The following is a 14,172-nucleotide window of genomic DNA, read 5'->3' as shown; positions in this document are numbered from 1 at the left end:
TAAAAAAATATTTTTTAATTTTGCTTATCCTAAGTGGTTTATAGTGATGGCCAAGAAACATGTTTAATCTCATGTTTTAATGCAGTGCAGAGCTAACAAAGTTTATGCTTTAATTGAAATGGGCAGTGTTCAATGCTGGACAACAGCAAATAATATTAAAACATCCGTGAAAAAATCTCACGTTTTTTTTTTTTTTTTTGGTGTTGAGGATTATTATTACATTTTTTTAAATTATATCTGTGAGCTAAAACAGTGCACCTGTACAGAAAGCCTTTACTTGAGAGGCATTAAAATTTGTCAGCAAGTACTGCAGAAATTATAAAAACTTAAATATCCATGTTCAGCTCGTATATTTTTTAAGTTTATAAATAAATTGGTGAGATATATAATTTTATTTTGCAAAAGCAAGTAAATTTTGTTTATTGGATTATGTTTTTTTGGAAATTATTTAATCTAGTTTCTTTAACTGGAAAAAAATGCTGTTTGTTTTTCAGATTCTGAAATCATTTACAAGGTTCTTCAGAAGTCAGAAGTAAGCCTGAGTGAAGTAAGACCTTTTCAATTTCTACAGCTTAATTTATTCTTCTATACTTTTGTATTAGTTGTTTTGCATGCAGGCTTACCATATTATTAATTTACTTATTCTTAACCAAATTGTAAATACTTGGCAAATCCTGCCATTCTATATTATCTAGGTATAAATTATAAGAATTACCAAAATTATAAAAATTCCAAAAATAGATAAAATGTAGTGGTGGTATAAATTTGAAAATTTCACTTTTCATTCAGGAAGTGTCTTGTAACGATATGCTGTTGTTAAATAAATTACTTGTTACTTGACATACCGAGTAGAAGCTGTAAATGTCTTTTAGTAGATTTAGTTTTGGCAAGGATGGCATGGTTGTCATTTGGCATGTCTCCCAGTATAAGAGTAGCTTTTTACGAGTTGTAATTGTTCATCTTCATATATAGTCTCTAGTAAACATTTCTCTTTAAATCCGAGGGTAAACGCTTTTGTTTTATTGGACCGTAACTCACTTCAGATGGTCAGTGAACAAACTGAAAGTAGACACATTCAAAAGTACTTAGCGTCAATTAGGTGGTAAATGTAGTGAGGCTCTCATTTTCAGTTTGTCCATTTTTTCGATTCTCTTTTTCCACTATAGGGTTCGGAGAGTAGGAGATGGCAAAACTAGACCAAGAAAGAAACCACCCCTCGTTATGACCATTGTGGAGTGCAATGGCAGATACACCCACCACTTAAACTTATATACATGTGTTTGCATTTTGAGAGGTAATTGAAAACAAAGGCAATGGTTGCTAGAATTTTGAGACAGTATCCCTAAACACTGTGTTACTCCATACTTTCAGCACATGTTTAAATACATATTTAATATTTCAAGTTAGCAACACAGATGAAATGTATTGTTATTATTATAAATTGTAAAAGTAATGAATGTACATGAGTCACCGATACTTTCTTGGTTTAATTTTGCTTTAAATGTTAAAAGCTAGTAATGTGGACCTATCCCACATACATGCTGAACGAACAATAGTGAAAGTGAAAGCCTCCTGTTCTAATTAAACTGTGCTTTGTGACAGGGTTATGGTTAGTGACACCTGCCAATTCACAATTCCATGGTTTCATATTCCTTTTAGAGTCAATGACTTGAAATGTATATTATTATTGTTATTATTATTTTTATCCAAAAACTGTGCTTCTTCAAAAAAATACTTATTTCTGTTTTGTTTTTTTGTTTTGTTTTGGGGGGTTAAGGCTGGCATTTCAACAGTGACATAGCCAGGAGCACTCTGCTGATTGCAAAAAGAGGATATGAAAAGCCAGGGTCCCTCAAGACGGAAATTGATGGCATTTCATAGTCAGACACGTTACATGGTACATGCCCTGAAGCATGGATCACAAAAATCATAGAAGCAGCTCAGTCTGTTTGGGCCTGTTTTTATTCCCTGAGAGACAGAAAAAGATAAAGAAACTGGTTTGATCCGTTACGGGTACTTAAGAGTAATAAATTAATGTGATAGCCAGCCAGACACAGTAGGTGAATCCAAAATAAGTCATTATTTAGCTGCACAGAATGCTGCTCTTTCATAGCCATGGGACATCACTCTTCCATGATGTGGTGCCTGTAATTTACTGGATTTATCAGAGCAGACCAAGATAACTAGAAGCCCCTAGACTGGTCTGACAGATGAGATACATATGAGTCAGACAGATGATTGATTGGATAGTTTATCCCTAGATGTGTAAAATGGATGTCGTTTGAGATGAGCTGAAGATACATGTTTACGCTTGATCAAAGAGTGAAAATGTTCAAGATTCTCCCTTTATTTATTTTCTCTGTCTGTCTTTACAGCAATGCAGTCAAGAGAGAGAATAATTTAGATAAAAATAAGCATGTTTTATACTTAATATTTTATTTATTTATGTAAACTAGATTGAAGTTAGCTGCATGAAATACATATTCTTTTGAGTAGTAGGTTTAAGTATTTGATGCTAGTGTTCCCAGGATGCACAGAGAAATTCACAGCTGGTGGAAATTATTTTAATTTCCATTTTTTTCTAAAAACAAAAGCCAAAAACGTTGTATGTGTAACATTTATGTATTTGATGAATTCTTCAAACTGTCTACCCATGCGTTTGATTCCCCCATGTATGCATCAGTGAGCAAACGGAAAGCCTTTGTTCTGAATATTTAGTGTGTTTATCCCACATGATGTGATTATCTCTGGAATTTGCAAAGTGTTTGTCTCTACTGTGTTTGAAGAACAGTATAAATTAGTAGTCCATAGCCATTTTATTCAAATTTTGATAGTATAGCAGGAAAAAAAATCTTACTGATTAAACGCTCAGTTGCTATATCCAATGGCAAGCCAAATTAACATTTAGAGATATCTCAGGGTATCTGGAAATGTATTTAACATATCTTAAAATGAATTACAGATACCTAAGTATCCATTTATTTCAAGATATCTTAAATGCATTTGAAGATATCTGAAATAGATTTCAAGATATCTTGAAGTGATACTTTTCCCATTTAAAGATATCTGAAAGGTAACTCAGGATATCGTGAAATAAATTCCAGTGCATTTTGAGGTATCTCAAATACATTTTGAGACATCATAAAATATGTCTGTATGCATTTTGAGATATCTGAAGTGTGTAATGTCATTACTTTGTTATGGTGATGCCATAATGCAAGCCTATCCTTTGTGGCATCAGTTATCTAACCAAACATTAATTTTCTGAACTTGCTTGTTCCAATGCAGTGTTTCAGAGAGATAGTGGATATCAAATGTAAAGCCACGGGTTACTATCAGTCCAATTATTGACTGCAATCAATCTGCACAAACCAATGGATTATTTCTCATATAACAGTGTGCTATTTTTTGGTAAGGAAAACACTCAGCAATAACATAGTCAAATGTTGAAAGGCATCCAAGACTCACTGGGTAATGCTTGGCATGTCACCTTTTGTACCCTGTCTGTGGATCTTTAAGTATGCCAGGCACAGAAGCCATCTGGGGAGGTCTAGGTGCAGGAATCAGCCTTGGAGATGTCATGCATTCATTTTTAAAGCAACCTGCAGAGTCATGATAGTCCAGATACATTTTGGAAGAATCAGATTAAAGACTTGGGGATGCATTCGATTTATAGCTGGTAACCGTTCATACTCACATATTGTTTTTCTGTTTGAAGAAATTTAGATGCCTTAAGAAAAGCCCCTCTCAGACATGGAGGGAGCATGACAATTAGTCCATAGAGACAAGCAAGGGTTGGAACTGTGTGGCAGCAGCACTAACGATTGTGATACCCTGCTGCCCAAAAACAGGTTAAAATAATACAGGCATCATTCAAAAATGAAGCCCATAGTTATATTCATCAGCATTTAATCTAAAATAGTTTAAAAATTTATATTTTATTTGATAAATATGACTTTTGTGGTGTTGTATGTTTGTGTACTGCTGTTAATAATATGACAGGATTTAAAACTTATTCATTATGTGGAATGAGAGTTCCATTTACCAAAACTGTCCATCTTCTGATTTAATCTGATGAAATGAGGAAAAAATCATAGACAGAATGATTAAAGTGTCCTTTGTGATGCAGTTGTCTAGGCTGTTTAATACCAGTATGTGTCTTGTATGTCAGTGTTTGCCATTGGGAATATTTGTGCTCCTGTTGTCTGTGAGCAGCGTTTAAATATAATAGAGTTTGAGATTTGATATTGTAAATCAGTATGATATGTGTTTTCATTATTTGTTGCAAACTGAACAGTTTCTTTAATACAATTAGTATCATTGCAGTTTTATTTCAACCATAAAACTTGGTAGTAATGGAAGATGCTCAGAATTTTATCCTACTTTTATTTTATGGTATTTTGGTTGAATCTGCATTTTCTTCTATTTTTTGTTCTTCTGTGGAATAGCAGAAAGTGAAATGGGCCAGGCACAAACAAGAGATCCTTGGTATCAAACTCCTGACTAGTTACTTAAAGGTGGAAGGCCTCCTGTGGATTGACTCGCTAAACTGAGTTTCACCCTCGATGTCCAATGGGAGCAACTCATGATAGTGCAGCCCATGTTAACAGAGCTCAATTACACATGATCTCGCATTGGTCCCAAAATCTCAAGTTGTGTTGTGTAAGCTTGCTGAGCAGCTCTAAATTGATTCTGTTTAACTGTCCAGTGGACTGTACTTGGGTGTGCCCTGTGATCAGCTAGTGTCACATCTGGGTATGAATCCTTCTTTGGAATAAGCTACTTTTCCTTAAGACCTTTTGATGAAGAAGCAGGCTCCAAAAATGGTAAGATAGATATCTTATCCCAGTTTTCGAATATTGGATAATATGATGTCTCTTGATCTATATACATCAACAAAAGTAACTTCAAGCACTGTATGCTTACTTGTTTGTATTACTCTTATGTAGTATTAAAAATAAGGTTGCTTTGTAAATAATTACAATTAAATTGAGGCACAATTTTTTTATTTAACTTGGAAGGCTCTGAAAAGGACAGAAGCAGACTTGGCCACTTAAATTGGTACATCTATTTAGTATGTTGTAGGACCCCTCCATAGTAGCCTGAATCTTTTAAGGCACTAATACCACAAGCTATTGGAAACCTTCTTTAGGGATTTTAATGACTGCTGACTCCATAGCATCTTGTGTTTCTTCCTATTTATTTATTTTTGCCAGATATTCATACTGTTGATTACCTGTTCCATTCTGACCTTCTGAGGTCAAAGATTCCTACTAGAACTTTTTGTCTTCGCTTGAATGAGCCTAGCCATTCTATTCTATCCTTAATCATTAACAAGGTTGTTTTTGACCACTGAACTAGCACTTATTGAGTGATTTTGTTTATTATGCTATTAATTATAAAATGTAATGCCCAAAAATGAAACTAGGTCAGCTGCGTCTGAGATAGTGAAAACACCACAACTAGTACCAGCAATCATACCACAATCAGAGTCACTTAGATTATGGGTTTTGCTTTGTCTAATGTCTGGTCAAAGAACATCTAAACCCCTAGATCATGTCTACATGTTTGATGTATAAAATCATTGCTACAAGAATGGATGTTTGGTGGAGAAGGCTGTTTACGTTAACAAGCATGTGTACCAAATGAGGGTACACTTTGCCAATTTGCATTCAGATGATTAGTGAGCAGGTTCAGTTTGGATCTTCAGGAAAACCTATACAAAGAGATGAGTAAAACAGTGCTAACTTATTGTTTTAAACGTTGCATCTTGAAAAAGGTGCTCCTTAGCCCACTAAACAACATTAAGACTTCTTCATAATATTTATTTTTAAATACTGCTTTTCATAATACATTAACTTTGAACAATGCATAGTTTGCCAAAAACATTTCAGGTCATCCCTCTTTCTAAAACTGCTTTTTCAAGTGCAGGGTTGTTGACAGTCGGAAGCCCACCTTGACATTGGGCTTGATAGGTGAGACGAGAGACATAGTCAAAAAGAAATAGTAAAATCCAAAAGTAACATTTAGTGTAATACTATATGACACATGAGGTTAAAATCATCATGCTTTTTATCAAAAATCTAAGTCAGAAGAAAATCAGTCAGCTAGCTGCCCTGCTTCTCTCTGTGCAAACTATAAGGCGTATTCAGAACCTTTCAAGCCAATCATCCAGGTTTTGGAGTTGGAAGGATTTCGGTTTGAGATTAGTTGATAATGGTGCAATTTCTGCCGTCTACTGTTAATGTGTGACAGTAAGAGATTGATTTTCTGATGGTTGAGTAAGCATCCACTACACTGAGAAAAGAATTAAATGACATACAGCTGATGGCCTTGATACTTAAAGTGATGCAGTTCAGGTTTAGGTTTTATTTGCTGTATGCACTGCTTTCTTCACATTAAAATTATTATTTATGAATGATAACTCAACATGTATATAATGTACAGTATATAAAATCTAAAAATAGTACAATATAAAAACATGTACAATAATAGTTAAACAGCAGGTTAAAGAAATTTGTTTCTAAACCTGCTAGTCTGAGCTTTAAAGCAGTGCTTTCACTCTGTCCATATAGAGAGGCTAAAAAGTTTATGGTCAGATTGGTTTGAATCCTTCGTTATCATCACACTTTGGTGTAGATCTGTACTGTTGATGGGACATCCATTAGCTTGGGGCTGATATCACAGTTGTTTTCTTGGCCTTCCCTCCAATTCAGAGGAATGGGAAGCTGGAGCTTAAAACAGCAAAATGGCATAGAGCAGTCCTGGAAATACAGTAGGTCTAGCCAATTGTAGGACTATTTCAAATGCACACACACACACATACACAGTTTAGAGTAACCAGTTAACTAAATCAACATTTATTGTTGGAGAAAAACTGGAGTAGGCATAGAAAAACCTAGACAGATTCAGGGAAAACATACAAACCTTACACAGACAACCTCAAGGCATAGTATTCGAATCCAGAATAGTGAATCTGTAAGAGAAGCATCACTACAAACTATATAAACTGTGTCAAGCTATATATATTGTGTCATGCTCTACTGTATTTAATGTATGTTGTTGTATTTATTGTCACTTTATTCAATAGTTAGTGGTAGATATGTAAGTAAAAATGGCATTGCATTGAAAGCATAATTTGGACTTGAAAACTGGATAAAAATGCAGGTGGATTTGGGAGAATGGGCAGACTCCACATAATAATAATAATTCTTTGCATTTATATAGCTCTTTTCTCACTGCTCAAAGTGCTCAGCAATTGTAGGTTAAGGGCCTTGCTCAAGGGCCCAACAGAGCAGAGTCCCTTTTGGCATTTACGGGATTCGAACTGGAAACCTTCCAATTGCCAATGCACATCCCTAGCCTCAGAGCTACCACTCCGCCTCCACCATCCACAATTATGGTGTTCCTGTAAGGTGTAGCACTAACTATGATATATGTTTAAATTAATTGTTGCCTTAAAGTGTACTTAAGTGCATTAGTTATCTGAGTAAGATTGCTTAAAATGACTGCTGGTTTTCCTGCATATGTTGTTCTGTTTAATTTATAAAGCATGGCAAGATGGCACACTGCAGTCTCATGGAGCTGGTGCTCTGGGTTCTAATCCCATGCTATGTCATTGCCTGTGTCACTGTGGATTTGTTTCTAAGGTTACTCCAATTTTGTACCTACACCCCCAAAGATGAGTAGATTTTGTAAACCTACCATAGGCTATGGTGACTTAAATTTACCCTAAGCATGGTGTGTGCATGAAGAGGACCTGCTAAGGGCCAGTGCCATGTCCAGGTTTGGTTCCTGTCATGAACCAGATGCTGCTGGGATAGGCTCTAAATACTCTCTAACACTGAATTGGATGAAATGGGTCTGAGAATTTTATTTAAATGCTAGTTTACAATTCAAGTATGGTGTTCTAGTTTTTTCAATTTTCTTTTCACAAAGAATTTATAAAATTACCTGGAAATAAAAGCAATTAGTGCTATTGTCTGAGTGATGTTACTTGAAGCTGCAAAACTAGCATCTAATCCTCAATGACATGTCTTTCAAAAGGCAATCTGTTTTTCACCCACAAATTGAATCAAGCTTAAATCACAGAAAGAAAGCCCATGAGAATTAAAGAAACCTGTACTTCCCAGGGTTCACATATTGCAGATTGTGTGGTCCAGCACTGGGAGGTGTGTATCAGGTAGACACAAGTTAATTTGATGTTGAAGATGTACAGAAGAGGGACCTGTGCATTTCACATTGCATGTTTTGGTAGTGTCTTGCGTCTTGGAGTAATGAAGTCAGATTCATAATGGAAACCCTAAATATGACAAGAAGCTTAAAAAATTATTTTACTTATTTGTTTATTTTTATTCATTTTTAAGAAACTAGCCTTAGTGAGTGTCAATCAAGTACATCATGTGAATCTGGGAGATGTCTGAATAGTTAGTGTTTTTGAAAAGAAGCTGCGGGACTTACAATTATTTTTTATCGTTTCAAAAATGTATTTGGCTTTGTTTAAAAGGTCTATTCTATAGCCACATTGTCAGGTGTACATTTCAGAAACTATACATGGGATAAGGAAGGAAAGTAAATCAAATGATTAAGCCAGCCTTGCACATGTACCTAGTGTAAGAATGCAACAAAGAATACAAAGTGTTCTGAATATAAATGGAATTGTAGAATTTCTGTTTCAATTGCTGGAGTCTTGCTTTTAGTTGTGCGAAGAAAGAAAAAAAAAAACAGTAATGTAACAATGAGAGGTTTTCAGTGATCAGTACAGCTAAGAGGCCCTTTGATTTAATTTCCTGGCTCACAGAAATACTATTCACTTCTTTCAGACCTTAAACCTCAGTGCTGGTGGGAGCCATGGCCCTCCTCTGTTTTGACCCTTGTGTGGCGCAGGTGGAATTAGGACTAAAAGACAAATGTAAGGGAGGAAAGCGCTTTTGTGAAGGAAATGAATGCTAGAGAAGGTGGAGCTTTTATTCTTTTTTTTAAAAAACATAACAATATATAGTCTTAAGGACTGCTTCTCACAGATTCCTGGCATTGATAAATTGCCTGTCATTTAGTTCATCCAGTGCACACAGTCTGTCAAAGAGACATTTGTCATTTTCATGGAAAAAAATTTGACCAGTATCCATTAGAGCTCTTTCCACGGAAAAATACATGTTTAAAGATTTAACCCAGGACAAAGGTTAATGAAAACATGTGACTTTGTCTTATTTCAGAAGGGGTTCTTTGTTCTTGGGGCACTCTGCTTTCTTGCTACATTTTGGTTTTTTTCTTTTTATTTTAAAACAGATATAATTGTCTCCAAGATTGAAAGTTCTGATTTTAAAACCAAACACAAAGGTTAAATGAGTTCTCAGAGTTAGTGAATTTTTTACAGAATATACTCTTCTGCACCATCTGTGCAGTGTATGAGAGTTTCTGGTTTACTTCATAATGTACAAAATCTTTTCTGTCACAACAAAATCACACATGCACACACATAATATACAGTATCTGGTAGCTACCTAATTGAATCTTATATTTATATTGTGTTCATGATTAGTTTACCCCTTTGCCTGAAAATATTTTTTGTGCTTTTGCATAAATAAGAATGTCTGTCAAAAGTATTCAGACCTTTGACCATTTCTGTCATATAACTGTAAAAGAAAGCCAGCCAGCCAGCCATTATCGAACCCACTATATCCGAACTACAGGATCACGGGGGTCTGCTGGAGCCAATCCCAGCCAACGCAGGGCGCAAGGCAGGAAACAAACCCCGAGCAGGGTGCCAACCCACCACAGGGCGCACACACACACACACCAAGCACACACTTGGGACAATTTAGAATCCTACACTGAAATATTGATCTGTGTTATATTTTTATCCACAAGCACTGAAACTCAGTTATTTTTTAAAATAAATGTATTTTTTATATGTTACCTACCTAATGTAATTTGTAGTGTGGCAGGGGAAAAAGTTTAATGTCATGTTTTAGTGGAGAATTGACATAACAAAGATTCAAATTAAACAGAGCCCAACGGTGATCAGCTCTGTTCAAACAATGTAAAAAACACCCCTGGAAAAAAGAAAAAAAATTCTCACAGAACTTTTTGCAAAACATTTTTGTTATTCATGAAAAGATTTGTACATTTTTGCTAAAATATTATAAACAATTAATTCTGGAAAACTAAGCTTTGAAGATCAATAAGAAAGATATTTTTCTCACAATACTGTGTACCTGACTTGAAGGCAGGATTCTTAACCAATGAATGAGGGGGGAATAGGTCAAACTTGTCTATAAACAATCATATTAAAAATGACATTTTTGGATTGAGTGTTCCTTTAATGTGGCATTTTTTAATGTAAAAATATATTTGCATGAGTATTCAGTCCTTGTGTTGGTAACACTTTAGTTTCAGAACTGCAAAAATCCATCTATTGTTCATTTACTCTTATATAACGATCTTAAGAAAGGCTATTTTTGGTGTTAATGGCACAAAACATTCATTTTTACAATGTGGCCTACTAAAATAATGTCACTTTGGAAAAGTGAGAAGTGTGTTAAGTGAGACGTATTTTTCTTGTAAATGCATGCTTCAGTATACAACCTGTGAGTCATTCATATTCATAAGTTATTTTTCCACAATGTCAAATGCCACAATGCACATAGATGAATAACCGCTTAACTGATGCTTTTTAAGGTGTCATTAATGCCAAAAGAAGCCTTTGTTAAGGTCTTGATACATAAGAGTAAATGAGTAATAAATGCATTTCTTACACAGCAAGCTTACAGTGAAGCATGGGGATAATAGCCTTATGCTGTGGAACTGATTTTCATGAGCAGGAGCAAGGCATCTGATTAAAATAAAAGGAAAAGTAGATGGTGGAAGGATAATGGTCCCTATAACAAGGTCATATTAACCATGAAGTCACCTGAACACCAGCAAGACCAAGGAACTGGTAGTGGATTTTAGGAGGCCCAGGCCCCTCATGGACCCGTGATCATCAGAGGAGACTGTGTGCAGAGGGTGCAGACCTATAAATACTTGGGAGTGCAGCTGGATGACAAATTGGACTGGACTGCCAATACTGATGCTCTGTGTAAGAGAGGTCAGAGCTGACTATACTTCCTTAGAAGGTTGGTGTCCCTCAACATCTGCAGTAAGATGCTGCAGATGTTCTACCTGATGGTTGTGGCGAGTGCCCTCTTCTACGCGGTGGTGTGCTGGGGAGGCAGCATAAAGATGAAGGATGCCTCACACCTGGACAAACTTGTTAGGAAGGCAGGCTCTATTGTAGGAATGAAGCTGGACAGTTTAACATCTGTGGCAGAGCGATGGGCGCTAAGCAACCTCTTGTCAATCATGCATCCACTGAACAGTGTCATCTCCAGGTAGAGGAGTAGCTTCAGTGACAGTCCTGCTCCACTGACAGACTGAGGAGATCGTTCCTCCCCCACACTATGTGACTCTTCAGTTCAGTTCCAAACGGTGGTAAACACTAACATTATTCAAAGTTATTGTCTGTTTTTACATGCATTTTCATTACTCTTTAATTTAATATTGTTTTTTGTATCAGTATACTGCTGCTGGATTATGTGAATTTCCCCTTGGGATTAATAAAGTATCTATCTATCTATCTATCTAAAGGACAGAAAGTGAACATCTTACCTTGGCCCAGTTAAAGCCCTGGTATCAATCTAATTGGAAATCTGGAGACAATTTGAAAAACGTAGTGTGCAGACAGTCATTATCTGCCTGACCTAGAGAAAATCTGCATTGAAGATTGAGCCGAGATTACTTCCAAGATCTGGAATTCTTACTTCAATTTAAACTGTTATTTAAACCTCTTTGTGACGTTCTACTTTGTCTTCTATCTTGGACCTACTAGGTTTTCAAGTCCATCTGGTCTGGGATGATTATTACTTTCCCTTATTTCACCAAGTACTAATTTCCATTTGACATGTCATCTATAACGTATACAATTGTTGTCCTGATAAAATGTATAATACCTGAGAGAGCAGGAAGTGTGTCTGCCAAAATCATTCACATGACTGAGAGGTTAGATGACCGTAGTCTTGTTTGAAAATTGTTTTAAGCAGGGCGTGACTTGAAAGAATCTAATGGCAAAAGTTACCGTCTCGCGAGTCTTCATTCCAAAAAGTCTCTTCAAAAAGTCTTGTCTCGTCCCAAAATTTTTTTATTATACTAGAGAGATAATTGAACATAGTATGTACTGTATGTAAATTTAAGAAATGATAATTTTAAGCTTCATTATTTATTACTCCTTCCAGTAGTGTCCACATATGTTTACTCAAGGTGCTCCCACTGTCCAAAGATGTACAGATTAAGACAACGGGTAATGCTAAATAGACCCCTGATGAATGTTTATATCTGTGTTCACCCTGCTGCCACATTCAAGGATTGTTCCTGCCTTGCACACCCCGTGCTTGCTGAGATAGGCTGTAGCTCCCCCATGACTCTGTTCTGGTTAAGCAGGTTTAGAAAATGGATGGATGTAAATATAGATGATTTATGACTCATTTATTTTATGTTTACATTGTTTCAGAAACCGGCAAACGCAGGAAAAAAGAACAAAGTGACAAAAATAACAAAATGAAAAGTAGAACAGAATAAAGAAAAATTCATCTGTTCATTCCTTCATTTTCCAGTTCAGGGTTGCAGTGAGCCACTGATCATTCTTCAGCAGTACAGAGTTCTGTTACAGAGCTGACCCTTAATAGGAAGAAACAGCCTTAAAAAGCATTTTGATGTTGTTGCTTATTGATATCTTTCTGTGCACATCTGTTGCCATCTCTGATTTTATGTGGAGATTACATATTCTGCACATACTTATTTTAATTTTTTTTATTTTTCTCCCAAATACCAAAGATGCTCAATTCCAAGTCTGCACGTGTAGTGATGGAAAGGCATATTTCTGGTATTTTTATTTTTCTCAGTGTTACCCAAAAAGGATGATTCATTATTGCAATATCCAAAGTAGAAGCCTAAGCTGGCAGCACTGGGCACAAGGTATGAACAAGCCCTACAGGAGTAGCCAGTTCCTGTTATTTTCAAAATCACAAAACAAGGTAGTCTGTAGTATAATGGGATATCTATGCAAAATTATTGTTGATGTGTACAGTCCCCTCCAAAAGTATTGGAATAGCAAGGCCAATTAATTTGTTTTTGCTGTGCACTGAAGATATGTATGTGTAAGATCAGACAATGAATATCAAATCAAGAGATCTGCTCGAGTGCATGGGTCATATGCTTGATGCAGTTATTGTGATCAAGGGATATGCAACCCAAAGTTATGTATTTTTGACTTTAATTTGGTTGAAAACATTCTGTTCCAACACTTTTGCTCTCTTGATAAACTGGGTGGTTTGATGCAAAATGTGCTCTGTTCTATGCCATTTAACATATCTAGATATAACTACCACAAAATAAAAGGTGAAACTGATCTCTCTTTTCATATTCATCTTTTGATCTCGTATACGAATGTCTTCAGTGCACAGCAAAAACAAATTCATTGACCTTGCTGTTTCAGTACTTTTGAAGGAGATTGTACAGTATATAGTAGAACCAACCTGTCATACACTTTAGGTAATAGCCCACAGTTTTTTTTTTTAACATGGCAGGCTTGTGCATGAGCCCTAGACATACACGGGTGAGTTTTTAGCTACTACAAAAAAATCCATTTTAAGCTCCTCGGAGCTGGTTAATCTAACAAATGAATGTTCTAATGGGCGGCACGGTGGTGCAGTGGTAGCGCTGCTGCCTCGCAGTTGGGAGTCCCGGGTTCGCTTCCCGGGTCCTCCCTGCGTGGAGTTTGCATGTTCTCCCCGTGTCTGCGTCGGTTTCCTCCGGGCGCTCCGGTTTCCTCCCACAGTCCAAAGACATGCAGGTTAGGTGGATTGGCGATTCTAAATTGTGTTTGTGTGTGTGTCCTGCGGTGGGTTGGCACCCTGCCCGGGATTGGTTCCTGCCTTGTGCCCTGTGTTGGCTGGGATTGGCTCCAGCAGACCCGTGCATGAGTTGCAGTACCAGTAAAAAGTCGGGGGGCACAATGTGATAAAAGTTGGAATGTGACGTCGGAGTCTCTGTTTACTATCTACTTGTGACAGAAAGTCGCTGTGCAGATACGGGATCGATGTACGCGCTTCAATGTTTGATGAATGGTTTAATGTA

General features: G+C 36.4%; 1 protein-coding gene across 22 annotated transcripts in view; it reads left to right on the top strand.

The window, feature by feature from the left end:
- nrcama (neuronal cell adhesion molecule a) overlaps positions 1 to 14,172 on the top strand; it is a 193,415-nt gene that overhangs the window by 94,304 nt on the left and 84,939 nt on the right. For 21 of the 22 annotated variants that reach the window (XM_039760921.1, XM_039760918.1, XM_039760920.1 and 18 more), the window contains exon 2: positions 495 to 547. The exons of the other annotated variant lie outside the window; for it this stretch is intronic. The gene's annotated coding sequence lies outside the window, so the exon portion shown is untranslated. The remainder of the gene's footprint in view (positions 1 to 494; positions 548 to 14,172) is intronic. 22 annotated transcript variants of the gene reach the window in all.

Source organism: Polypterus senegalus, chromosome 8, assembly GCF_016835505.1.
Source record: "Polypterus senegalus isolate Bchr_013 chromosome 8, ASM1683550v1, whole genome shotgun sequence".
NCBI classification, from domain to species: domain Eukaryota; kingdom Metazoa; phylum Chordata; class Cladistia; order Polypteriformes; family Polypteridae; genus Polypterus; species Polypterus senegalus.
The sequence above is the reverse complement of the archived record's forward strand: the minus strand, read 5'-3'. Positions and strand labels throughout refer to the sequence as shown.